Source organism: Platalea leucorodia, assembly GCF_965183815.1.
Source record: "Platalea leucorodia genome assembly, chromosome: 14".
NCBI classification, from domain to species: Eukaryota; Metazoa; Chordata; class Aves; order Pelecaniformes; family Threskiornithidae; genus Platalea; species Platalea leucorodia.
The window spans coordinates 532,995-560,343 of record NC_138836.1 but is presented as its reverse complement, the minus strand read 5'-3'; positions in this window follow the sequence as shown (position 1 = coordinate 560,343).

Sequence of the window (27,349 nt, the reverse complement as noted above, 5' to 3'; positions counted from 1 at the left end):
GTGACTGAGCAAGATTTAATACTGACAATTAGCCTGGACAAACAGTTAATCGTCCTGCAGGCATAATTTATATATTCTCTGTGCAACAGGGAGAGAATGTCAGCACATCGCGCTGCAAATTAGTGCAATAAAAGAATCTCATAACCTCTAACAGCTCGGCTGTCTGACAAAGAGAGATCATTCCTCCGCTCCCCATGCTGTTGCCTAGGCACACTCCCATCACCCTGGGCTGCTGCTCTCGCCTATTAGGCTTTATTTCCCAACCGTGCCCTGCTTCCTGGACCTTTCTGCCAGCCACACCACCGGTGGAGACTTTTGCCAGACCGCCGGGATGAACCAGGTTGGAGGTTTAGTGAGTAAAAGCTAAAAAAATAAACAAGTATCTACAGGACATGATGGTAATTCAGGTCCTGAATTAGCAAAGCAATTAGACACAAGCCTAAGGGTAGGGATGGGCCTGAGTGGCAGCTTGGGGCTTGGCTGAGCGGGCCCGACTAAGCCACACTCAACAGCTGAGTTCAGACATAGGCTTTCCAAGCTGGGCATTAACAAGCTCAAACGTGAGCCGGGGCGGTGGTAATGAGGCTTGTGTTCTTCCAAGTCGAACATTTCAGATAAAACATACAATCAAGGTCAATGAACAGCACATAAATAACTACAATTTTTCTGACATTTATTTGCAGAACATTGCCAGTGCTTGCGTGTCTGTGATGAGAAATAAAAATCCCCCATGACGATCTATCTGGATATTTTTATTTAGTAAGGACACATGGACTGGAGCACTTTTTAGCAGGCCACTGCTATATCTCATTTATTATTTTCTCATGCTAAATCCCCTCTAGAGAAAGTTAGATACGCCCTCAGTTTTCCTTGTAGGTCCAATGGCTATCGCTACAACCCATATGTCATATCACAACAGAAAGAAAGTAGGAGATCATAATGAAGAAGAAAAAAAAAAAAACAACAAACCCTTAACAATATAGTCCATACCCAATATTATTATTTCAAGAGTATTATTTCAGTGGAGGCTTTCATAATGACTTACTGACCTAAACTATTAAACACCGTCACTGTGTCTACAGCGGAACAGATAAAGTACTCCAGAAATAGCTACAATTCAGTGATACATTATATTATACACTCTGCAAATTTGTTGAGGAACTTTTGTAAGAGGGCTATAGAAAATGAAATTAATTATTAATAAAAATCAGCAATATCTTTTCCCTTATCTCCTACTAATACCATACAGGTGGCCTGCGCTGCTCTTTTCTTCTATACAAAATTCTTTTCCCTGCTAAAATGCTTTGCCTTTCTGTGCTAAAGGAGCCTGTGGGAGGCTGCTGTATGCAAAGAATTTGTTTTAAGAAAGGCAAAATGTTAGATCCCTCAAAATTAGTTACTAACTGGTGGGAGACACTGAGATATACGGAAAAAAAAATTTGTCTTATTCAAGTGTATCCTTATTTCCTGTGAAATTAAATTTGCATTTCTTTGGGGGTAGGAGAGAAAGGAAGTAGGGAATTAAAGTCCAGAGAAAGCTAGTGCAGGGATAAAATATAAAACTCTACTGGGACTTCCAGCTCTTAGGCACAGCAGGAAACTCAATACAGATTTACTTAAAATAGGTTAACAAGGCAGTTTGCCATCATCTTCTTTTAGCGCTAGAGGACTCTGCTTTCGAAGGACACAATTAAAGGAAAGAAGAAAGAATCAGAACTCGGTGGCGCATTTCCAGCACCAGCACTCCCTTCCGCGGCACTCAGAGCAAATAACGCCTTTCTGCTTCATTTCAGCTATCAAAAAATGGAGATAACGGACCAAGTGGGGCCAACCAACACAGGCTTGTGCTCCACACTTACTGAAGATCTGGTCCAATACCTACCTGCCTCCTAAAGACCTGGGGATGTTTATATGGGAACCACCTGATCCACTCCCAGAAAGCTGCCATGGAAATACAAAGACCACAGCCTTCAAATCCAGTCCAATTTCATATCCCTCTGTTCCCTCTGAGTATATTCACTAGCACTGAGCAGCTAAAAAAACAACATCACCAGCTAAACATCCATGTCCCAGAGAAAGCTTTCAGAGATGCAAATAACCCAGACTAATTGCCTGGCATCAGGATGCATTAGAAGTAAGAAGCCGCAAACACGCTGGCTTCCTGAAGATTTATGCTCTAGGACATGCTATTCTGCACAAGACAACGTGTTTGCATACAATGCTGAAAACACAACAGGTTTCCAATGCCATTTCTCTAAAGATAGCAATAGCTCACTGCAAAGCACATACACACAAACCTAAACGCACACACATACAAGTGTGTCAGCTCAGCTGTGTGTCTGTATTAAAAACATGCTGAAATGCATTTTTTAATATGGAATTTGAACAAAGCTTAGGTGGAAGAAAAAAACAAAGACACAAACCACTTCTTGAGCAGTTATTACTATTTCTTAGTGTGATGGTGTTGTTTTTTTTTTTTAATGCGACCAAAATCCTGGTATCGCTGGAAGCTCAACCCAAGACACTTATGTTAAGCCTCTGTGCTGAGAACTTGTTGATACCAATGTGAAAAAGAGGCATTTTGTTTGCATTTGTTCAAATCTTTGACCTCCCAGCAAATGAAAACACCAAATATTTCCCCAGCTCAGCCACCAGCCTCCCTGGTATCACAGCCTTCCCCATAGGCAGGGCAGGCTTAATCCTAGAGCTGTTCTGCAGGGGCAGGCAGAGCCCTACATGGCAGCCTTGGCTACAGCACTGCCTTCCCCTTGCCCGTGCCAGGGCATGCTGGGGAAGGAAAAAAGTCCCCAAAACAGCCCTGATGTCTTGCAATAAGAGGAATGCAGAGGGAGCTGGAGTCGTCCAGTGTCTCTACTGCCAAAGTGTGGGAGGGAGCAGCTGAGCTGGTGTACGTCCGTGCAATGACAGCAATTCCCTCAGCCCCAGTGCTGCCAGCCCATTTAATCCATGTGGACTATCCCCATCCCTGGGCAGCAGGACTTGGGCTACTGGGCCACGAGGCAAACTGCAACATCAAATGCTGATGAGGATGAGGGTGCTGACAGAGCTGGTACAAGGATGCAGCTTCTCTAACACCTGCCCAGTGGAGATGTCCGCTTGTTGCCAAGGGCAAACCTGCCACTTTCACGTGGAACTAGTACAACGTGACCAAGTCCAAGACATTACAGAAAAGCTTCCTAACCTGCGGTTCATGGACTACTGGTTGTCCATAAAATCATGGCAAACAGCCCACACAACCATACTGCCTCCAACTGATAAGACGGCTAGATGGGGCACTGTGAGAAATGCAGAGCCCCCAGGCCACGGTGCAGTATGATTTGTTTGCTCAAGGCACAGGCAGTGAGCACAGCCGACATGGCTGCCTGCGTGTCCGACTGGTTGAGCTGAGGTCAGGAACTGACCTGGGGAAATGCCAGAGCTAAAGCCCACACAGCTGGGTTTCTAACAGCCTCGGGTTCAGAGCGTGACCCGCAGCGTAACCTCATCTGTGGGATTACAGCATCCTTCTTGCTAAAAATAAACAGTTCTGGTACATCAACAAACCTCTACAACCCAACACGAACAAACAACTCCGCAGCAACCACCAGCCTCCGAGACACAGGCACTGGAGATCAGCTCTGCTGTACCCCACAAGCTCACAAGGCTGCCTCCAGGCTTACAGGACAAGCAAAAATATGGAGTTTTTCTAAAGAAAACAATCACCAAAAAATAATACCGACAAATTTCCCATGAAAAGATGGCATTTTGTAAAGCCTTCTGTTCAAGAACAGCCCAAAACCTCAGTGCGACATGTATTTCATTCTCTTATTTATGATAACTGCATTAGTTTGTCTATTGTGACTAGGGTTAACCTACAAAAATAGTAGGTGAAATGCTACTTTTAAATTTACTATTTTTTAAAGTAATGGCACCTACTAAATACTGATCAAAACAACTTATTGTCTTCTGTAAAGAACAATGCCTTCTGTAACAGACATTTGCCAGTTTGACATGTCATGAAATAAAATAAAGACACATGGGAGATAAACAATAAAAGCATAAGGCAATCAAAATGAATATTCAGAATTCCAAAATTTAATTTTCAAATTGGAAACAAATTGCTTGGAATTGAAGACTTTGAGGCATTTTGAAAAAAAAAAAATAATCAGTGAATAAATAAATGAATGGAGCTACATTTGCAAATAACTCAATTTCTAGTGAGACAGAAAGTCATAGCTTCAGCAAGAATAAAGTGAAGTCTTGGAAGTTAGCTGAGTTCTGCTTTGTTACCATGAAAGACAAACTTTTTTCATAGTAGTTTTGAAAGAGCCGACTGTCACTTCTCCTGGCAAAGACCAAGGCTACCATCACATAGTTAAGAGCACTTGATTATCACCTGCCAACAAGCAAATTGAAGGCCTGGCGAGGACCAACTCCTACCAGGATAGATGCGGTGTTGCTAATTAAGTCCAGAAGCACAGCCCGGATGTGCAAAGTGGCTTGCGCAGAGGAAGTGTCTTTCACACCTAGTCACTGTGTGTTATAAATTTGTTCCAACAAAATTATCCCTTAATCATCCGTTTTGTTGAACAAGGTTTCACATTAGTATCCCCAAAATAGAAGTCAGTGAATGGTCTTTATCCACTTAATGACGGCAGTAATCACTTTATTCCAACGGGTACAGTCTGTAGCCCCCATACACACTTAATAGTACTAAAAGGATCTTTCTCACAGTTCTAACTTCCAGCGTTGGTTTAAAGAGTGCCAGAAAAGGCAAATCACTTTTTAGAAAGACTGGGATGTTTTAACCACCTTTGCTTTTCTTATTATTTATTGCAACTCTCTACAAGTTTAAAATCAAAATCTATTGTACAAACACTTTTCATCCTTGATACCTGCTGTTGGTTTGTTGTTAATTATTTCACACAACCAGAGAAGATGCTCTTCAATGGTCCCAAACTGCGACACCAAAGAGCAGACAGACCTCAGAAGAAGGCTGAGCTTACCTTCATGTTCTTCTACCACCAATTTCTTCATTAGTAAATCAAATGTATTCGGAAAGGTTTTTATTTGGCTGTGACATTTGGACCCATTTTAGGGCAGGTTTTTTATTTTGCTCACAAGACTATTGATCTTTCAGGGGGTATGGAGGGATGAGAGTATACACAGATTAATGACAAGAAATTTGCAAAGAGGTATAACAGAGGAGGGGAATATAGGTCACATTTTTAGGCTTAGTAACATTAAAGGTGCCCCTCTAAGGAGTTAGTGCTAATGAGCCAGGAAATTATTGCAACGGAGTCAAAACTAGCCTTGCGGTTCTGCAGATCCGGAGAACCAGTCTGGAGGTGTCCAAGTGGAAAATGATGTGGTTTGTGGAGGTCAGTATTTCAGGTCAGTGTTTGTGAGGGCTGCCTGCAACTGCCGGGACTGCCCACAGATATATCATAGCTGAAGTCACTCATAGCAAGTGGGTGCGACCCTTGCAAAGATTACGGAGCAGCTGCAATTGCAAGGAAATAGGCTGGGAACGTCAGTGAAGTTTGTACAGGGCTCTATCTGCACGACAGGGTTCTTGCAGCAAACATTAACCTGCCCAGGTTCAAGGTGGAGTGGATATCGTCCACCCTGAAAGGTTGTTACCCCCACAGGTAAACCAGCAAATGTACAGGGAGAGGGAAAAAATGAGATCTTGTGTGAAGGGGCTTTTTCTCAATGAGCATCTCTAAGGGGAGAGCTGGGAATGGAGCCTCCTGCTAAAATAAAGGCACTGGAGGCAGTGTTGCTTTGCAAGCTCCGGTCTGATTTGCTTCTCATTAGAGCACATACGTCTCAGTGGTTTTACTCATTAGTGTTTTACACCCCTCTGAAAAAACCATATTTTGCTCTGGCTGTCTCAGTATTTAGTCTCTTACATTTTCCAGCCTGAGTTTTCTGCCTGTTTTCCATCTTGTTACTTCTCTGTTTTCCCATCTGCCCTCGTTTATGAAGCACCTCTGAATCTAGCAAGACCTGCCAGGCAGGTGGCTGGCAAGACAGCAGTTAACAGCAAGGCAACCCAATGAAAGGCATAGGGAAGGAAATTATTTATTTCATCTCAGCTGCAGGATCAATGCCTGCAAATCGAGACCTTCTGCAACGGGGACAGGAACAGTTCTCCAGTGTCCACCATGAGCTCCCCAACACGTACTTCAGAGGTACCTTAGAAAAAGAGGAGCAAGGACAAACTCCTCCTTTCCCAAGTGCAGGAGACCACTGAATATTTGCATTATTTCTAATAACAAGATAGGGGGGAAAGTTACAATGGAAACTGAGATACAATTAATTACCTGTTAACTGAAAATGAAAGACCTTCTGCTCCCAATATCTAACCTAGTTTAATTATAGGTGTCTGGAGCCAGGGAGACTGCGTGTTCACATGTGTGGTAGGAGGTGGTAATAGGCAGCTCGCTCCCCCCGCTGTAATCCTGCCTCCAACCTCTCACTGTACCTGTTTCTGATATGTGCAGTAAGCATGAAGAAGGGCTTTGGATTACAAAGAGAGACCTCCCCCCCACCTTGTAATTACCAAATTAACACATTCTAATGGGTGAAGTACTCCAGCAGCAGACTATGATTAATGCACAAGTCCAATTAGCTGCAGATTCTTTCCCTCTAATTTTAGCCCACTTAAATAGCATGAGACAATCTGTAACGTCTCTGGGGTGAACCTCCCCTCTACACAAGCTCCCTCCTCTGCCATTTAATGAAATCTCTGGTGCTTAATGCAAGAGGCAGCTCAACTCTGCCACTCTGCTGGAAACCTTGTTCTGGCGCAGCAACGGCATTGCTGAGGCACAGGCAGGGGAAAGCTATCTCCATTGAAGACAAGCAGAATACCTCACTTAAAAAACATCAGCTGATTGCAGCTTATCTGCTGTCATACCAGGTGGAGATGCATGGATAGCTATAGAAAGACCACATTTAAGCTCTCTAAGAACACTGCTGATGTCCCCAAACCTTACACCCACGAGGAGGCTTGCTGGCAGCAACCCGAATGTTTCTGAAAATGACTACTCAGTCACAAGGGTTTCCAATCTGGCCCTAGTATTTAAACACAAGTCCATTACTCTAACAGCTCTATAGCTATACCAGTCCTTAAAGCACTCATTTCTTTAGCAAAAATACTTGGTTTCTTTTACCTTAAAGGAAAAGCAGGACAAATTCCTCAGAAACACCCTTTGTTGAGCCCTGTTTTCAGTGTAAGAGGGGTTTCCAATTGGCCCCATGGTGATTTCAGTGGTTCAATAATGAATGAACCCAGGGACCGAGGAAGAGGAGAAGACAAATCAACAACAAGCTCAAAATACTGAGTGTGGCCTGTCTCAGCCTAGGAAGGAAAAGGAAAAATGGTCCTTTGTGCAGAAGCTGGAGGAAAGCTCAACCCAATACTGGATGACAAAACAAACTTTTAATAAGAGCATTTGCCTGACGGGGAAGCCTTAGGAAGGTGGGACACTGGTGTACCTCCACAGCTGGCATCTGAATACAGCAAGAGCACAGCCCTCCGCGGAGCATCCATAGGAACCCTGGGCAGAAGGCAGCGTATGCTCCCGGGGGAACAGTCCAAGTGGCTGCTTGGAAAGGATCCTGTGTCTCCCTTGTTCAGCCAGGGAAGTGCAAATGTCAGCTGCTACTAAGAACATAGCAACCTGCTGAAGGTGCATTCATCTCCGAACTAGATCACTCACACCACAGGAAAAAGAAAAGGAAGAAAAGGTTGCAAAAAGCCAAGTGGTGCAACTTCCTCTCTAGCAGAGTACCAAGGACCAAGAGAGCAAGAAGACAGACTCAGATGAATCTCTTTCTGGATACAGACCCTCCAGCAAGCAGAATTTGCTATTACAGTAAAGCCCCAGCCCTACGCATCTCCTACGGTGTACAGCTGCTGTCTCCTCCTTCCCTTCAGCGTCCCCTCGGACAGCCCAGCATTGAAGTAACACCTCATCCCACAGCAGCAATGGGGCTCTCAGTCCTGGTGCTGGGACAAGAGACAGATTTTACAGGTCCCTCTGGGCCGGTTCAGCTGCCCCAACCAGCAAAGCTGATGCAGCAGTGCTTCACGAAGACTGGTCTGAGTACAACTCCCACAAGCACCCTGACTTCTCACCTTCCTATCGTAACTCATGATAACTAACAAGACAGAAAACATCACTATTCAGGCCATGATAGCCAGCTCACAGCTGTGAAACCCCTTTCTCTTGATGTTCAAGCTACCTTAGATCCCGCTGCTGTGAGGACAAAATAGAAGATGCCTCTCACCACTAGACTTTCCAGCACAACCCAGCCTCTCCCAGCAGAAAGTATGCTAGGACGAGCTGCAGGCACGCTCTTAATCCATGGGGGCACTCGACACCGGAGTGACTGCCAACTCACACAAGCAGTACTGCACAGGGCTTAGGGACAAACTGGCTGCTTCTCCTAAGCTATTAACTGACAAAGCAGGTCTCCAATGCCTGGGGAAGGCCAGTACCTGTGTAATGAGCAATGGCACAAAGTTTCAGAGCTATTTGCAATATCCTCCCAGCTTCTCATATTCAAGGAATTTCACTCTCCCAACATACATACCTTGCCAGGTTATGAATGCCAAAGTGTACAGGCTTCTAAAGGGTTAACAGCTGTTTGAACAGTCAGGCTAGACGTTGCTTGTGCTTCCCAGTTGGTTGGGGGGTTTTTGTACAAAGTTCTTCAACAGCAAAACTTGAGTGGGAAACAATAAAAAAAATTCCCACCAACTCTGGTGGGCACTCAGACATGTGCTGTGCCTCTGACCTGGGGATCCACAACATTTGAAGCTGGTTTATGAACTTCACCCCCACTGCTAAGGAAAGGAGGACAGCATTTCTGCAGAAGGAAAATGTGAGCACAGGCTAGTGATGTGTGACAAGGTCGTACAGCAAGTCTGTGGCAGAGAGAGCAGTTCCCCCAGTTGTACTGCTGATGCCCTCTCCACCCAGCCTAGGACAAAACTCTCTTGCCACCATGAACAGACACATCAGTGTCTCCTGAATCAACCTTTTTTTCTTTTTTTAAACATAACCTCATATTTTTATTAATAAGATTTGCTAAAGTAGCAGCAGCAGGTTCTTTACTGAGCCACTCTCAGCACTGCCCTTTTTTGCCATCGCTTGCTTTTTATAAGACGTAAAGAAATCTAGTAAAGCTTTCTAAGCAGATGATGTTGTGTACAAAATATTAATGCTGCTTATCCCTAAATTGATATTTCTTTGGAGACTTCTAATAAAGCCCAGTTCCTCCAGAGCCTTAACCATGACAAACGTCAATAAATGTTATGAGTCCCTGAGGCTGAATTTTAAAGGAGCATTAAAGATTAAAGAATGCACAGGTCAATTACTGAAACAAGCAAATGACTTTAGGAGTAATTACATATAATTTTGCCTTGTTTATTTTGCATTAGTTATAAGTGTCCATAATCCTGTGTCGTCCCCCCCCGGGGTCTCCTATGGTTTGGGTTGAAAAATTCCTTCATCTCTCATTTGATTTTAAGCGGAGTTGCTAGGGCCAAAAAGTGGCTTTAAAAACGGTCCTCTGGTGCCATATATGTATATACACACATACACCCCCACCCCCTGGTATCTCATCTCTCCAGCATGTGTGTGCCTGCCCATCCAAAGCCCTCTGGAGCTGTGTGTCCCTATATCCCTATTGGCACAGCCCATTTAGCTACAGTAGAGCAAATGATTCCCCATTTCAATACCTGCATAAGTGGCTAAAGCTACTAAGTAGCATTTTAAAGTCTGTATTATTCATACATGAAGCACTGGTACCTCCAGGTAAAACCGGGGAGATGAGACGGAGCTAAGAGCCTGAGCTGCTCTTCCATCCCTGGGCATCTCAGCTCCTCCGTCACCGCTGTGTGCACATGTCGCACCATGCTGGTTTAACGTTAGCCTAAGCTTTAACACACTGAGACCCCGTGGCTCACGAGGAAAACCTTCACCTGCCTGTGCTAGAGGTTGCCATCATGTCCATTAATACTTCCTCAGGTACTAACCTTTGGCCAAACCAAGGCAAACCCACCACCCAGAGCTGGTGGCAATGGCAGGACTGGCCCCTTGAAGACACAGCGGTGCTGGAGGGGGAAGGCAGCGGTGCTGGGAAGGGGACCAGCGGGAGAGAAGAAGTGAGGAGAAATGCTTGCGAAGGGCTTTCACCCACTTTTCATTTCTTTGGTGTTCTCAGATCGCACTAGATTAGCGGACTATTTACATAGCCCTTATGAAGTACATTTGATGTTCAGGGCAGACTCAGCATCTCTCATGTGGCTGTTCTGCCTCTAATGCCATTTTATAGTCTGCCTGCTTATAACAAGGGTAATAAAATAAATTTGGGGGGCGGGAGGTTGAGGAACACATTATGCAGGAATCTGGACCTCTCTGCAGCCAGCAGGAAGAGGAAGCTCAGTAATGGACGTCATAATCTTTCTGTGCCAGTTAATATACGTCCAGTGTTACACTGATGTTTTATTGCACTCCACGCATTCAGCAGAAGCCCATTTCTTTTAAGTGATTTTGATAAGCTGATTGATGCAGTCCCTGTTTTTCTCATATGTGTGTGTTTGTAAGAACCCGTCTGCCTGATGCCATGGGCTTCTATCTAATAAAGGACCTATAATGTACTTATTTTCCTCGACCATGACTTTCCTCCACTTTCCCCTGCAATTTACTACTTTAGAGAAATTTAATCTGCTGCTGAAATTCACTGTATTATTAATGGAGAGTCAGGGCACAGCCTCACTGTAATTAAACTATGCACCAAGAAAAAAAAAAATCTCAACCCACCCAGTGTTCAAAGCATCAAGGGTTGCACTGAAACTATTTGGAGCCAAGAAATGTAAAGCCAGGCACAAGAGTTTTTTTGGTTACCAAGCTGCTTGCTGGTGATTGCATAGCCAAGATGGCATGCAGATTTCCAACCTTCACAGCTTCCAGGGGATTAAATAAAAATCCCTCATTGCAGGTGTCACACATGCAAATTCTGGGCTGAAAGAGGGACAGGCTCCTTTTGATTAACAAAACACCTGAGCCCTTGGCACATAATAAGTTTTGGAAAACGCTGCCACAGGTGGCTGCAGAGGCCGGAAGAATAATATAAACAGGCAAATTCACACTGTAGGAATTTACTGGTGGCTTGCATGATCCTGATGCAACCCCTGCTGTAGGAATCTCTTAAGCTGCTGGCAGAGCAGACAAGGACAGGAGCACTCTGCTGTGCTGAGACCAGCACCTCCAGACACAGGGCATGTACAGATGGCTGCAGTGACCTCCAGAATCACTTTTCCAGGCTTGCTCTTAGCCTGGGGCCAGGAATAATACTCACTGCCTCTGTCCAGAGATGCTGAGGCTCAAGAGTTCAACCCACCATAACACCCAGGCACAAACCACCCCTTTAGCAGGCAAAACCAGACCATCCCTTAGACTCCAACCTAACACACAGAAGGACTTCACCTGTACCTCAGGTTCCCGTGCAGCACAGGGCAGTGCTGAGATAAGGTGATTCCAAACTGCACGAGACCAGGGAACCTGAGAGTAACTCATCTAAGCCTGTTCAGACCTCAGCAAATTAAAGAACTGCAATAAAGCTCTCTGGCTGGCTCGTCTGGTGCCTCGGGGGTGTGACACACGGAGACAGCTAATCTGCATGGCGGTGGGTTTGCAGTCGGGTGCGTAGTGCCAGGTCACGCATCCCAGCCATGGGGAGCAGAAGAGAGTTCACTTTTGATCTTGACACATTAGCTGCTGCTGCTGGGATGAAAAAGGCAGGCTATGACATATTTTCACTGGGGCTGTGATGTGATTCAGAAGCCTCAGAAGATCACCAAGCCACTATTTGAAGCCCTCTCACTTTAAAGCAGTCAGAGAAAACAGGGCTACCAATTTCTTTTTTTTTTTTTTTTTTTTTTTGGGTGGGGGTGTGTGTGTCTCTTCATTTGTCAAACCTCCATAGCAGGATTAAGCTATAAAGAGAATATTTGGCACGAGACAGGCAGAAGCAAGAGATTGAGGGACAGCATTTCTTGGGAAGAATGGGAACAGCATGGAATGCAGAAGGAAAACAACGCAATGTTATCTCTGCTTTCATTGAAACACTGCTGTTTTTTTCCTCTTCGACTCTGCACTCCCGTGTAACACACCTGTGAAAACACCAGCTGAGCAGCCAAGAACACATATTTGCAATGAATACGTTGGTGGGAAGGGCTGACCAAGAACGAACACAAGAAAGAAGGAGAGAAAGAAATGCTAGTAATTGCTTTTATGCAAGAGCTCCAAAGTGCTGACAAACATGCTAGTGTTGCAAACCTGCAAACCACTTGAAATTTCCAGGAAAAAAAGTTCCTCTCCTGCCTCATTTTATACAATTTTCTAAGCAATTTACATGCAACATAAACCAAAAGTTGGAAGGGTAAAAATAGAGGGTTTTGAATAAAACTAGACTCAACGTAACAGCAAAAGGGCCACTGATGCATCACTTTCAGGAGCACGTATACACTCATGAATACTCAGAGCACCCCGAACCTGAGTTAAAAATGACACAAAGCTCAAGCATGCTTGGCAAGGACATCTCCATTGATTTCAGATGTTCAGTGCTAGTACTTCTCTGTTAAGTTTGCAAAATACATTATTTTTAAGCTATAAAGACCTGCAATTACAAGTGGGTTTCTTAAAGGAGAATAAGAGGTGCATCCCTAGCAGCAGGGTCACCCCACCTTTGGCAAGGCTCGGGGCTCTGCTGTACGATGTGGATAGACAGGAGTTTTTCAGAGACACCGGACACCACAGTATTCTGCCCTTTTTTTTTTTTAATGGGTAGAGCAAAGATACCCGCCCCCCCCCCCCCCCAGTCTCCTGGAATGTTGTGGAACCATTCTGCCCAAGACTAAAACAAACCCGTGCAGCTGATAAGAACTGAAGTAGAGCCTGTACAACTGCAGCCCAAGACTTTATACTCAAAATAGGGAGCTGTTAGACAACTTTAATGATAGCTTGTTCTTACCAGACCTGCCCACAACACAAGGGTGCGTGCAGATACTAAGGACAAGGTATTTTGGAGGTATTTTTTTTTTAACAGAAAGCTCACCAATGTGATCTCCTTGAAAACATGGATCTAGGCAATGACAGTGGACATGCAGAGAGGTGAAACATGAGAAATAACTCAAAACTTGAAAGAGTCTCTGCATTCCTTGCAGAAAGATTTTCAATTCCCTGTCTGGAAGTAGGTAAAAGCTGAAAGGGAAAATATATATATAAAAAAAAAAATTAAAAAATCCTCATTCGTCTCACCTAGGGTTGAAAAGAGAAGGAAATTTCATGACTGAAAGCAGCCGCTTGACTTTGAGGTGCAGCTTCCTATTGGTATTTATTTGCCAGGCTCTAGTCCCTACGCTTCCTTCACTCATTGGGAAGATTTTGTACAGTGTATTTGTGAAGGATGATTGACTACAGGGAGTCTTTGTTGTACTATCTGCTGTAATTATTTTAATTCAAACACATTCCCTTATAGGACTGACATCATAAACGCTGTTTTCTATAACAAATAGCTGTCAAGGCTGTCAAGCAGATCTGCTTACTGTTTTATATCATTACGATATTTAATTTCAACTCTGCGTTCTTTGTCAAATGTTCTCAAGATTTCCTTTCCCTGGTAGCAGATCAGATGCACGCCTTCGGTTTCAAACAGATCATTCTTTAGGGTGAGGTCAGAAAAAAAGACAGAGGGAATTTGCAGTAAGATGCTCGCGTCCCAATGGGAACTCATGGCCAGTCTTAACTTTCCTACAGCGCATTACTGTACATATGGGTGTTATTAACTGCCAAGCTGGTTGGGTTTTATGACATGCTCAGACTCAAACCTTCTTAGTAATGAGATCACAGAGAAGCCGTTCTATTATCAGGCTTTAAACAGGACCAGGAGCTGATAGAAACAGGCAGCACTTAATACCCAGCTTCTTCCTGTATTTCTCATTTATCTGACTTCCAGCCTTCCTTGTTAAATGAAAAGCTGTGGTTCAAAAATAAACACTTCATAGTCCTCAAAGGAGAAAGACTGTGGCATGGTCCGGAGCCACCACCATGCAACCGAATTACTGCAGCATTTGGAGGCTTTGTGTTAGAACGCAGAGTGTTTTGCTTAGAAAAAGGCGAGTTTCCGTGTCTGTTTCTCTCGTTAGCCGCTCTGCCCTGACCTACACGCTTGCCTGGCCAACACCTGCTCTATTTGAGCTGCTCTGAGTTTGATCCTGCGATTCAAGGAATTCTCCTCTGCTGGCTACTGACTCAAACAACCTGATGAAAAGAGGTACCAAGAGCCCCAAGTACCGTGTTTTTATCGTGGTTCATTGAAATGCAAATCGTTTTGCAAAAAAAGCAGGGAGCCGCTCTGTTTCAGGAGAGTTTTGGAACTGCTGCCCTCTCCCACACGTAGCTTTTGACAGCAACAAGTGTTGCTGATCCCTCTCTGTTTATTTGAAAGGGAAAGCACATGGAGCCGAGCGTTTTATCCTGCTCATCTACGGTTGGACAGGAGACACTGAATGGAAATGCAACGAGCGTAAAGCTAATTTGACCTCTCCGCTGCTGCAGACAGACACACTAAACCTATTTTTTGTGGGCTGGCGTGTGACATCTGAAACTGGTGTTAGATCTTGCATGTGCTGCCAAGCCATTTTTGTGGGCTTCTGGAAAACATGCCTGATAGGAGGTTTCCAAAAGCCACCTTGGTGTCTCATTGCCCTTTACAGGTGCAGGTCCATCCATCTGCTCCTATCTTTTCAGAGCAGGAGAAGAAAAAAGCAGCAGAGAGTTCCTAGTGTGCAGCACCAGCCCAAAAGGAAGCAAGATGCCTGAAGAGAGGGTGTTTCAGAGGGGGCTGAGCACAGCCCAACTTGCCCACACCAGGCTGCAGAGACACCAGAGACCTCAAGATTCTCCCAACTGCTCTCAGCCCTGCTGGGAAAGGTCCCCACATGTCCAGAGGGCTCCCAGTTCTCCAAGGCAGAAACCACCTTCATGCTAAATATTCCTACCACGCCTAGTACAATGCAATCTTAATTCTTGTATTCTGTCAATGGCAGAAATTGGCAGAAATCAAAATTAATGAGAAGCGAGAGGCAGGCATGGCGTGACTGCTCTTTCTAGGGCAGAATATGACTTCCCTACACCAAGACCAGTGCACACACAGTTGTAAATACAAAACAAACCCCCAGCTCCCTCTGAAGGAATAAGCATTAGCACAGCAAAAGTTTCACTTGCTCAACTACTGCAACATCAGGCTGCAGCCTGTTAGGAGCCCTGCACATGCTCTGCTATTTGAAGCTTATCATTTAATTAAAAATAACAGACAGGTTTGGGGGACCAAGCCAATGATGTACACTGAGCTGCTCTCCTTTCCATCTCCTGTCTCTCTCTAGTCCTCCCTGCTTGCCATGTGTAGGTATATAATACCGTAACCTTGCTTTCCGGCACAAAAGTGCTATAAGCCATCAATAAATTTTACTGACTTTCCAGTGACCTTCATGAGGACTGGAAGAGTCACATTTCACACCAAAGATGGAGCTGTAAATATATTATCTGTGCAGTAAACACAGTGCCGACAGCAGCAACTCAGTCATGTCCCAGGGACTGCTCTGTGAGCATTGCTGCTGTACTGAGATGGAGATTTATCTGCCGCTTCAAGAAGAACCTGGGCACAAAGGCAGAGCGGCTCACAGAAAGCTATCTTATTCCCAGCAGTTTCATGTCACCAGCAGTGGCTGCTGCCTCATTACAGAGCAATTCCCCAGCTCTGTGAGAAAGGCAGGGAACAGGAGCTAGGCTGGCAGGAAAGCAGAGGTGCTAACTGCTCCTTCAGCAAGACCCCGAGCCAGCAAAGCACTAAAATGTGCTGGAGTTTGACAACATGAGATGTCCTCTGGCTGCTACAGAGTTTATGGCACCTGGGGTTTGGTCTTTTGCAGACTCTGAGGTTAAGGTTTGGGGGGAGGGTTCCAAGACAATCATTAATTCACGTTTCCCGCAGCCATATAGATCTCTTAGAAATTCAAGAGCAATCATACCCAACTGGATTTCTCACTTTTGTAGGTAAGCATAAGCTGACCCGTTACCAACAGGAAAATAGACTGTTCTTACCCTGCTTTGGAGGGTAACTGCATCCTGGATGTACAACACCTGCAGCCTATGCTACTGCCACCCGTCACTCAAATCGGTGGCTCCCAGGCTTGTACAGGTGTGGGTCACGGTGCTGCTGCACGGCACAGCCACTATCTCAGTACTGTGTCCCCCCCAGACACCCCACCAGCCTCTGCGCCTGAGCTCTGGGTTTCTGGGGATGCTGTTTGATATAGATCCCTTCTTCAGTGCCTGCAATGGAGAAATGGGGCCCCGTGGTCCCAGTGCACTCTCTGAGCTCTTGCTGCTGGTGGTTGCCCTGCGGCAGAAGGTGGCCAAGTTTCATTTAGCCCTGAGGATCACAGCAGCTATAGCCACCCGCCTACGATGAACGGCCGTTCAAAAGAGACCGTCTTGTCTTACCAGGTGTCTCCATTAAGGAAACAAAGAGAACTCTCTTCCACTAAGCCCAAAGGCTGCAGTACGCGAGGAGGAGGAGGGCAGTGAGCCTGTTACCAACTGACTTCCCCTGCAAGGGTGACGAGTGGCTCACACAGGACACAACCCAGCTTGTGCACCTTACTCAAGGTTTAAATCTGTCCCATGAAATGGTCTGTTCTACCCAATTTTAAATACTTTACGCACCCAAGGACGCACTACTTTAAGGCATTACCACTTCTCTAGATCCCCAAAGAGCAAGTGATTAAGCAGCATGGTGCCAGGACCACCCCACCCCCCCCCCCCGCCCAAAGCCCCTCAATATCTTTGTTTTTCCTCATCACCATGTGCCCTTCTAGCCTCTGCCACACACATCCACCCTCTTGCATGCAATCCAGACTCAGCATGCTTGCATCAACCTGGACATGTTGTTATTCCGTAAATATGTCTTAAGGCAAAACCACATCTCCAAGACAATCCCTAAGGATATATGTCTTGTTTTCCAGCACACGCTGCCAGAAGACACGCACGTGAAATGCCTGCTGCTATAATTGTGCCAAGAACAAGCAAGCCTCCGAGGGTTTCGCTGACAGCCTCCACGCCGGCTTCCCTGGCTCCATCGCTCCTGCTGCTGGCAAGGGCTGGGACTACTGGGAAACCTGCCTGAGGGATATGAGGGTAAGATGGCCTACTGGCCTGGCTCCCATCTCTCGTATCTGTCCTCCGATGTCCTTCCTTATCCTGCTGGCTGCATCTGGTCCTAAATCTTCAGCTTTCTCCCAAGTAAAATAGCCCAGCTTGCCCTGGCATGGCCTGCTGCTTTGGATCATCCTCATATCTTCCCTGTAGAAAAATCCCAAATCACCCTCCTGCTAAGCACAATCTCACTCCAGCTCTTCCAGTAGATTCAGAGGACAGGGACAGCCCGAACTGTCATGCCATGGCATGAGGCAGCAGCCTGTTTTGGGTCATTTGTCCACCCAGAGATGCCCATGAAAGTGTGCACAAAACCATGGCGTTCACGCAAACCCAGGCTGCTCAGTTTGTAAAGGGATAGCTCGTGAGAGCAAAGGGTTAGTTTTCTCTGGCAAAGGCTCCCAACCGCCACCCCCCCTCCCGATTTATTTCTGCAATTGTAATTAAGGCCCTGACAAAGTGGTTTAGCTGCCTGAGTCTTTTGTTCAATTTATTGATTAGCTATTTCTCAGAAGTTCATTACCATCCAGAGGCTGGGAATTGGGAATTCGGTCTATGTGGTTTTTCAAGGCTTCATCTCTGCTTCAGATGATTAAATGCAGCCACAACACATCCATCCTGCATTGAACAGCTCTGCCCAAGGTCAAACATTCATGCAAAACAGGAGTGCATATCTGCATGTCTAAATATCATCTGCATGAATTTCCAAGGGGATGTTTTTAAAGCCTTCCCAGCAAGTAGGAAAAAATGTATTTATGGAGGTAAGGCAGGTCATATCTTAAATGCTCTCAATACAATATCCTTTAATTACAAATTAATATATTAAAAAAACCCCACAAGACCAACTCTCTCAAAGTAGGAATGGGGGAGGTGTGAAATTGCACTTGGCACAAATTGGCAGATTCTGCTCAGGAGCGGAGGGCTGAACGACAGGGTGGACAATTCTGCAAGACAGAAACATAGAGAAAATACCGGATACCACCATCCATCTTATACTGGGGGAAACAAAGGACTCCAGTACACAATGCTGCCCATCAGCAATCTTCATTAAGTTCAATATTTATCACAAGGACAACATACTGCACCCCCCATCTCTTTTTAAGAAACACAACCTGCTATCTTTCCTTGAAAGATTTTCTAGGCAAATGAGATGCAGCAGGTTTCATCCAGATTTCCACAGAACATTTGTCACTAGCTAAGCTTGAGAAGACAGGATTTAGTAGAAGCTGTGACATGGGTGAAAGTCTCAACAGAAGCTGAAGGGCACAGCACTAGAAGGAAATTCTTGATGGAGACACCCAATAACTCATCTTATTCAATGTTTTGGGGGGTATTGACCGCAGTATAAGGAAAAAAAAAACAACAAACCACACACCAAAGAAAGGTCCAGATGGCCACCAGGGCAGGAGCCAGGGCAGCAGAGAGCTGGAAGCAGCACAGGACAAGCAAGGAAAACTCAGGACCAGGGTCAGAGCTGGCTGCGTGCCCAGGCAGTGTGCCCAGGTGGCCAAGAATGTCAACAGCATCCTGGATTGTATCAGGAATAGCGTGGCCAGCAGGACCAGGGCAGTGATCGTCCCTTTGTACTCAGTACTGATGAGGCCACACCTCAAATCCTGTGTTCAGTTTTGGGCCTCTCACTCCAAGAAGGACATTGAGGTGCTGGAGCACGTCCAAAGAAGGGTAATGAAGCTGGGGAAGGGTCTGGAGCACAAGTCCTTATGACGACTGGCTGAGGGAACTGGGATTGTTTAGTCTGGAGAAAAGGAGGCTGAGGGGAGACCTTATTGCTCTCTACAGCTACCTGAAAGGAGGTTGTAGCGAGGTGCGGGTTGGTCTCTTCTCCCAAGTAACAAGGGGTAGGACGAGAGGAAAAGGCCTCAAGCTGCACCAGGGGAGGTTTCGATTAGGTATTAGGAAAAATTCCTTCACTGAAAGGGTTGTCAGGCACTGGAACAGGCTGCCCAGGGAAGTGGTTGAGTCCCCATCCCTGGAGATATTTAAAAGACGGGTAGATATGGTGCTTAGGGACATGGTTTAGTGGTGGACTTGGCAGTGCTGGGTTAATGGTTAGACTTGATGATCTTAAAGGTCTTTTCCAACCTAAAGGATTCCATGATTCTAAAGCTTCTCAGCAGAAGAGAAGCTCCAATCCTGCTGCCCAGAGGATCCTGGGCAGGATTTGATGGGCTGTGGTTACAAGCAATGCTCTCCTTGGTCTCATCTCACACCCTGATGAAGGTCCCTTCCCCTCACTCCCTCCACCCTTCCCAGCTCAAGGCTGTGCTGCCCTTTCCTGAGCCTTCTGTCTCCGAGGGACACAATCTCCCTCTCCTTCTGCCACTTGTCCTCCCCTCTCCCAGGGTCAAGACCAGACACAGAGATGATGAACAGGGGGATAAACAAGAATTTCTGTGGCTAACTGGGGGATTTCACCACTTGGAAGACCAATATGATGCCTTGGAGGCATCAGGCATAGCATTTCCAGTAGAAGTAGGGACGTCTGGCAGCTCTCATCATTTGTGTCCAAGAAAGTCACATCAACCTTCAATGAGAAGAGGCACGGGCTACAAAGGTGCCTGGGGGGAGCGGAAGGGCCATCCTACAAGGGGAGAATAAAACAGTTTAAAGTTATGCGGCCAATTAAAGCAAAGCCTGAGGACAGAAGAAACTGCTAATAAACATACTGAGGTTGTAAACCTTTGGGTGAGGAAGAAGAGCTATTCAAGCTGAGGTACAATGCTGCATACCATTAGAGAGGCATGAAGATAAATACAGCTCCAGTGCAGAAGGGACCTGAAATAATCACGGAGATGGACTCTACGCAGCTCTCCTGTATGGTTACAGGGAAGCCTAGCAGCCTGTGCCATTTAGAAATATTAACAAGATTTTTTTCTGAAACATTAAGAAGTTAGAGTTTGGCACACATCTGGAACAAAGTTTTAAACCATTTTGGATGTACAGCACCATCCAGCTCTTCAACACCTGGCATAGGCTCCTTTTCCTTCATATTAACAAGGACAGGCTCCTGCTTTAGCATTCCCATAATATCTGATCTGTGTTTCACAGACTAGCTCTGCAATGTGGTGAGAGGCACTGAAAAAACCCAATCCCATAGTAAGCAATGCACTCTCAGTAGCCATGTCCATACACGCTAAGAGCACTCGGCCTCCTGCAGTCAACATTATTCAATCATTTGCACTAAAACAGAAAGAGAAATAGTAAAACCCTTAAAAAAGTCATAGGAATCGCCAGAGAAAACTTCTCATCTCAGCACAGTGTTCTTTGATACTGTGCTTCTCCTTTTTCAAGCTTGTCCCAGTGCAAAAAGCCTTTAAAAAAAACAAACAAAACATTTTCAGCTCAAGGACAGAAGATGAGCAGTTTACTCATTTAAGTTTCTTTTCAAAAAAGATGCATTGTTTTCTTTTCCAATAATTGAATTTTTTCAAAATAAATACCATTTATATTCGGACAAGACCATTTCCTCCCCCTCTTTTGAGTCAGCACCTGTGTGTGTAGTACCGCAATTATTTCTGCAGTGACACACTTGTGATCTTAGTTGCAGTGTGTGCTGGGTTGGATGTCAGCTGATCACCAAGAAACTAAGCAGACTTTTATGTAGGGATAAGGTGCTGGTTGTTGGTAATGAGTAAGAAGAAAAAAGGGGAGGGGATGCTTTTCCCCTCCACCTCCTGTATCCTCCCTTCTGAAGATTTTGTCTCCAATTTTCTCCCCTTGCCTTGGGGTCCCTTTCAAGGGATGTAATTGATATAGTCACTGAAAATAATGGAATTTATAGCCCAGACTCAACACTATAAATTTAGCTATTATGTTCCTGATGGGAAAATGAAGAACAAAATGAATTGAGACAGAATATTTGTCTTAATAATTGTCTCTTTTCTATGCTGTATGTATTTAATACGTCTGTGTGTATATATGCGTGAATATATATGTACACATACATATAACTATATTTAGCAAAGAGGGGTTTTTTTGTTTGGTTTTTGGTTTTTTTTTTTTTTCCTTCTTAGATGACGGCATCAGCACAAACCTATAGCCAGGCAAGCACACATTAAGAAACCATCTGTAACAGAGAAACAAGATGAATTTCCCGTACTGGAGCTGTTTGATGGGGGAAGAGCCAAAGTTCGCATAATCCAGACACGGTAACAACCAATTGCTCCATGTTGCAAAAGTTACCTGGCTGCTTCTTTGGGCTTTTGGCTGGTTTTCAGATTTATTTCATTTTTAGCCAGGAAAGTAAGAGCTGAGCCAGCACTTCTCTGCTCAAAGCCATTGCCCTGAGACTCTGATAAGGTTTCCCACTGAAGCCTTCCCTCTTCTCCACTCCTCCTTTCCCATCCCTGCTCAGACTTCTGCTCTTTCGGGTTGGGCTAGCCCAACGTCATCTACATCCCGCTGTGAATGCACCACCAAAAAAAAAAGTGCATGTCCAGGCTGTGATCATTTGTCATTTAGATAGAGTCTATGATATGAACCATGGCAAACACTGTAATGACTAATTTCAAACATTTATTACAACACTTGAGAGACTTGAAAGCTCTCCCTGCTCTTGATTTTAATAAATGCAGTCTTGAAGCAGCTGCTTATCAAAGTGACACAAATTGTGTGGTAAATAGATTATGGCACAGCTGAAATACTGGAAAATGAGATCAGAAATGCTACTATCTTCCATTTAAGGCTTTGTAAGATGCTCTGATCAAGCGGATTCCAGAAAAGTGGCATGGGCAGAGCTGGTAGAAGTGGGAAGAAGCCAAAATGCCAGGGGATCAACACAGGGCCAGCCAGCTGCTTATCATCTGCCTATTTGCATATGTACAATTTCTTGCACATTAACGAGTTTGTACACCAAAGGGCTGGGGAAGAGATACCGACAGTCCTTGAAGTCATCATTTTAGTACCGAACTGAGATATAAGACCGGCTTCATCCGGAAAGAAGTTATCACACCAACAGCAAGACTTCCTCATGCTGTTCTATGCTCCTCAATCTCATTGTCTTCATGGAATAAATATAACTCTTATCAAAACTTACTAACAGTACTGAAAAGGGAAATATTTTGTCTTTTTGACAAATTACGTATAGATTTCAATATGCAGATAATTGAAAAGCTGAATTAGTATTTGCTTTCATAAAGTTCTAAAAATTCAGACAAGAGCTTCATTTTTGGAATATGCTTTGACCAAGAAAATTGTTAAAAATCTGGAAAACAGTTGTTTTGTTTTGAAAAAGCATTCCCAAAGGGCATGGATAAGGCAAGTATAACAAGCCACATTTTTCAGCCAGCCACACAGGGACTCTGTAGGCCAGCTGGTAAAGAAACTTAAACATAAGAGTCAGGAAAATTAGCTTTGAAATATAAGAACCTTTTCACCAAAACAGAATTCATTTTTAGAATCAGCTGCTGCCAATTGTTTTTAAGGTACAAACAGAAAGAAAAGTATCAGATATCTGGTACTATGGGATTTCTCATTCAATATAGCAAACCCTTTGGGTCAGATTATCTCTATATTTATAGCTCTCTCTTCCTACTGAAGTGACCAGGCCAAATTTGCACGGGAGGGAAACACACCCAGCTTCCGTGAAATGGGAAGTACCAGAATTTGGGGGTTCAGCTCAACTCAAGACAAATGGCACTGTTGTCTTCGAGGTCACCCACAACAGCCTAGCATTGCACAGACACTCATGTGGCAGGATGTTCACCCCAACTCAAAGCTCCTTTAGGCTATTTTTAAGTTCCCTAGGGTCACTGGGCACTGAACTGGGAGCAAGAGCTGTCTGTAGAGACACTACTAGTCACAGCAGGCACCTAGGCTCTGAATATAGGTATCTAACTTGGATGATTTAAATTTGACAGAGAGAATACCCCCCACTGTGCTAATTTGGGAGGATCTTTGCCTAAATCCCCTGGGCAATGATTCTTTGCTTCTTTATGGTCCATTTCTTTGAGAAGATGCCGCCTAAGAATAAGACTGCAAGTTTTGAGTATGCAAAGCAGGAATATTCCCCATCAGATATTCTTTTGCTTTATTCATATGATTGAAACTCTTGCTATGGTTCTTTCAGATCCAAGGAAATGTGTTTACAGTCTCATCAACTGAAAAGAATTGGATTCTCATGTTGCGGCTCAGGGGATTTTCTGGGGTTTCTATCAAACACAGCGACTCTGGCAGTAGAAGGCTACTTTAATAAGTGCCTGTATTGCAGTTTCATATTAGAATACACAATTAAAACCAGAATAGAAAAAGAATACACATGCTTTCAATCTCCCTTCAGGAGAAACTCCAGAAATCTGGGGAGTGGGGGAAAACAGATTCCTCCTAGCTGCCCTAAGTTCTCTCCTGTATTTCTTTTGCCCTTGATGCTGGGGAACTTTCATCCCCAGCCCTGAAAGACCTCTCTGGTTACACACACCAAGGTATGGGAGAGGCTGGCAGAGGAGATGGGAGCTCTGCAGCAGCACTGCATCTTCACTGCCATGACTGCATCTTCACTGCAGCCTCGATCATCACTCATACTAAGAGTGAAGCAGAAGGGGGAGAGGAGCAACCTCTTGCTCTCCAGACCCTGTAGACCAGTGTTACAGGCACCTTTCTGGAGGTGTGCACAAATGCACAAAGCAGCTGCTTGGAGCACACAGATTCCTAATCTGGGGCATTTCCCCTCCTGTTGCAGTACCGGCATGAGCAGGAAACGCGTTAGAGGCTTGGCAGGTACCAGCCTCTGCAGGGCACAAGTCATCACCTTTCCCCAGTACTGCGAGCAGTTGTCTTACAAAATGTAGGCAGTTGGTGGCATCCAGCACGGATGAGGTCCGTGTAGCACAGGACAGGGCAGCTGAGCCCATTTAACATGTTTCACCTTCTGGCGATGCCTCCCCTTCCCCATTGACTGGGGACATTGAGCTCTGGACTCATTGCACTGAAGATACACCAGAAGGATCCAAGCGCTGTTAAGCTAGATATGCAATAGTGAGCCCCAAACACACACCACTACTTTGGGAGCTTTCCTCTCCACTTTATAGCCTGTAAACAGATCAGTTTTTTTTTTTTTGTCACACAAAACCACAACTATTGTTGTGTGATAGAGGAGCTGCTCTCAGAACAAGTGTAACTCAGCCTAAAATGTAGTTTCAGTGACTTTCATCTATAAATCAAGAGCTACCTTTAGGTGGCAGGTAACTGTCACCCCTTCGATGCAGGGGACTACAGCACGCAGAGATGCTCAAATCGCTGCCTGTCAGGAAGGGCAGAGCTGGAGCTCAAGTTTCCCATCTCTCAGTGCAACCAGCTCCCCTTTGCTTTTCACTTTCTGCATTCCCAAGTCATAAACAGAGGTGACATTTTTGACAGGTATTTCAAGCTCTTGCTGGGTTTGCTTTTTCCACTTAAGGAGTCATTCGCAACAATTCACCCACCTCTAATTCAAATGAGGAGCTTGTTTGCTACCTGCTGCCCACTGCCTCTGTGCTCGTGCAGAGCCCCAGCCCAACACTGCCTGTGACAGGGTGGGCTTCAGAGTGCGGGCAGCGACCCTGGCAGAAGAAACAGTGTTGGGATAAGGAGAGAGATGCTCACACTGAGATGTAGCCATGGCAACATGCTTTTGCAGAGCAGGAGGCATAGCTGCCAAGGCTCAGAGATTTGCCATTTGATCTCATGGATTTCCACGCTCTGGATGCGATCACATCACACAAAATCCAGGTCAGGCTTGATGCCTTGAATAATTCTTTACCCTCAGGGGCAGAGAACTGATGTAGGAAGCTGTGTCTTATGGAGGATGTGGTAGGATTAAACAGATTATTTTTTTGGCCAAAAATAAAGGTGAGCTGTGCAAATGAAGAGACACCCAGTTCTGCTTTTATTGCACGGGAGGAGGCAGGGAAGCGGCAGAACCCCAGAGCTGTGTGTGGAAATCTGCATTTCCCAGGGAGGAGGTAAAGCAAAAGTCTCTAGAGCCAGGGTATGATCGTTCTAACTAAAAATCCCATCTCATCTTCCTCTTCACCTTGTCACTGTTATCCAAAGATAGGAGTAACCACATTTCCAAACTCAAAACAGTCATGGCATCAGTTTCTAGCTTTTCGCCCAGGGCTGCCTCTGGACAACTCGTTTGGGCTGGGCAGGCTCCTGGCAGGCGTTTGTCAAACCACCGGTGCAGACCTTCCCCTGGCCTCCATCAACCACCAGCATTTGCACAAGTAACAGCCCCAGCAGCCCAGTGCCCACCCAGCAGCAATCCTCCTGCTCTGGGGAGCCAGCATCCTCACCCTGCACACAAAGTCCCTCCTGCAGCCCTCTGCAAAAACAGGGACCAGCGAAAGAGCAGAGCTACGAGGTGCCAGAGGAACAGCTTGCACCAGCCCATGTTGGGATGGAAGGAGAACATGAAACCCTAAGAGGCAAAGGCAAGGCGAAAGAGAGAGAGAAATGACAAACTCTTCAGGGCTTCAGGAGATTTGTGGCAAAGCCTGGGATGAAAATATTCCCTCTTGGGTTCTGCCACTGAATCAGACCTGCAGACTGGCAAGGGCTATATTTGCTCTGATATGTGCCTGTGCAAATCATGAAAGCCAGGTCTGAAGCCTAGAAAGAACAGGCAGCTTGAGAGCAAACAGCACAGAGCAAGAGAAGGATGTGCCAAGTGTTTTGATTTGAGCAAGCCTGCAAGAACTGCTGTGAACTCCACGCATGTCTTGGGGTCAGTGGAGAGAGAAGGGGGGAAAGAAGAGCCAGAGCTCCATGTGGCATTGCTCAACCTTCTTTGCTCTGATGTAGCCTCCATCACCTGATCCCAGGACAGGACAGTGATAGAAGAAACAACAGCTCCACAGAGGGGCTTTATACTGGCTCTGGTCATGTGTGCACTCAGCTGTCTATAGTGGGGAGGGACAGTCTAAAGAAAAATATTAAACTCAGGTGGAAATAGGAGTCTCAGGTGAGTCAGAACTCAGCTGTGTTGGAAAAAAAAAGAATGAAAGGCTTATTTCACATTTGGAAGATACTTTTCTCCCTTTTATGCTAGCAAACCTGAAACCCCTAGAAATCTAGATGTTCTTCCCCTGGCACCTTTTAAAGAGTGTACCCTTCCCTCAGCAGCTCCAGCGCTGCTTTTGAAAACAAGAGGTCCTGAGACCTTGAAAGGAAAAGCCAACAAGGCAGAGATCATCCTCCATTAGAGCAGGAACATGGAGGGAGGGGGGATTTATCCCAACGATAGGAGTCTTTTGGAGAGGTTTAATTCACTCCCATGTCAGATCCTTTCCTTCCTGCCCTCCCAGCCCCCAGCTCCCTCTGAACCAGTCTCTCCGTCCCTTGCTTTTCACCTCTGTAGGTTTGAGCATGAAATAAACATACCCTAATTATTTTCCTCTTGCACAGCTGAGCCCTGCAGCCCTTCATTTCCTTACCTGAATGCTCTCGCTTCAAGTGAGTTATATACGACAAAGCCTTTCGACTATATTTGTTGTGCAGCAGAACTCGGGTGTCACACAAGGATCTCGAACCCCTCTTTTCCCCAGCACAGACTAATAAGGGACATGAATTACTCAGACGACTTACAGTCCGGAGGGGCAAAAGCCTAAGGGAGGGAAGAAATAGGGTTGCAGATTCTCTTGCCTTCAGACAAACAACACGGATACCTCTCTGGTTGATAGAGACTAAAACTTGACTTCAGTTTTGTGCTCAGTTTTGCAGAGGGAGATGAAGAGTTTGGTTGCATTGCAACTGTCTTAACATAACCATAATATCGCCCATCTCATCAGGCGCCTTGTTGGCAGCTTCTGCAAAGGGCAGGAAGCAGTGGGAACAGCCACTGCGCCGTCTGTCCCACGGGGTGACCCTAGGAGAGGCTGGCTTCTGCTCCAAGCCAAGGCAAATCAACACAGAGCTGGGCAGTGCAAGGGAAGCTGATGCTTTTGCTGCATTTGCTACATCATTTTCAGCACACTTTTACAAGTGATGAGATCTGAAGTCTTCCATCACGACTGCTGCCTCATGGTACCAAGCACAGACCACCAGAGCAAAGCTCC